A 1,713-nucleotide genomic window follows, 5' to 3' on the forward strand; every position below is an offset into this window, starting at 1 on the left:
TGAAAAAGATTAGACAAGAAAGGTGGGGAGTGGCAGAAAGACACACAGAGAGAGGAAGAGAGAGAGAGAGAGAAAGAAAGGATGCAAATCAACACAAATGTAGAGACCGTAGAGAAGGAGGTAGGGAAGAAGGCTAGAGAGCAAAGTCAATGAGAGCAAGATACATGCTAATGTTAGACTCCCATGTTCATTTTTGTTTCAGCAAAGCCGCTCACTGCAAGGTGACTTCTCGCCATCACTTTCAGTCGGCGGCCCTTTCTTCTGAATTGCAGGAAACGAGAAGAGCCCGTTCCTGCCATTCACCAGGACCAGGAGAGTTCTTGACGACAAGAGGAGCAACCAATGATGCCTGTAGGAGGGGAGCAGGCTAGAGTCTCATCCTTTCTTGTGATGGCTTGCAGGTATCACGTGACAATGAACTATGAGAAATCCTCAGCTGATACAATAGAGGAAGAGAGTTGGAATAAAGCGACAGAAGAAATGAGAATCACCAAGCAAGGGCGAGAAGGAAAAGACACAAAAGCAGTGGGAAAGAAAGCAAAGGCGATGTGAGCCAAAGCAGAGAGAGCAACAGAGAGGGAGGGAGGGAGGGAGGGAGGGAGGGAGAGAGAGAGAGAGAGAGAGAGAGAGAGAGAGAGAGGGAATCAATGCAGGGGGCAGAGAAGGGAAGTCAAGAGCAAATGAAATGCCAAGATGCTGAAGGTCAAATCAGAAGCAATGCACAGTTATGTGTCTCTTTCCAAGTGGCACAGCCAGCTAATTTTAGATGCTGGACTTCCAGGTCTTCCAGGTGTTGGGGAGGGAGTAAGCCTTAATTTCTCTTCCCTCTTCCCCCCCCCCATGCCATGCTTTGTAACTACTCCTACATTCCCGATAAATTAGAAGAAGAACAACAAAAAGTTTGCCCACTCTAGTTTTTTTTAAGTAAATATATATTCTTGAGAACGTGCAGTTTCACATTTTTAACTGACTTAAATCTTAGCAACGTCATCACTAAACAAATAAATAAATAAATGGCGTTTGCTTCTACTGCTAAATATTTGGGAATGGGCACAATTTTGCTGTAGAAAAGGATAATACTGTATTTACTCAAATGTAATGCACACTTTTTTTGGCTAAATAATGTCGCAAAAAAGATCCACTTGTCGCATACAAAACAGGCCTGGTTGCTAAAGCCGCCCAAAGTATTTGTGCTAGCTGTATAAAAGACAATGCTGTAGACTGTGCAGGCGATTCATTAATACTGACTTATTGTAAGTGGATGTATACCTCTGGATTTCTTTTAACAGCCTTGCTGGATCTGTAATTGAATTTGTAATGGCTTTTAGCCAAACACAATAAATGATTGATTGATTGATTGATTGATTGATTGATTGATTGATTGATTGATTGAATCAGGGTGCACATTAGATTTGATGGCGCATTTACATTCGCCAGCAAATAACATTTTGGGGTGTCAAGGTTTTGAAAATTAAGACACGCATTAGATTCGATGGCACATTAGATTCGCGTAAATACGGTATATTTTTGAAGTAAATGTAGTAATAAAAATGGGCATCTGTGACCATGTACATGCCTGGTCCACCACTCTGACTATAACATATTTAAAAAAAAAAAAATAGGAAGAAAGGATGCCAGGGAGACCACTATCAGCCTTGATGGGCCCTGGCAGGTCCATGCTTGCTCAGGTGCCGATACCAGTCTTCCTTCCTT

Source organism: Podarcis cretensis (genome assembly GCF_951804945.1).
Source record: "Podarcis cretensis genome assembly, chromosome: 13".
Classification (NCBI taxonomy): Eukaryota; Metazoa; Chordata; class Lepidosauria; order Squamata; family Lacertidae; genus Podarcis; species Podarcis cretensis.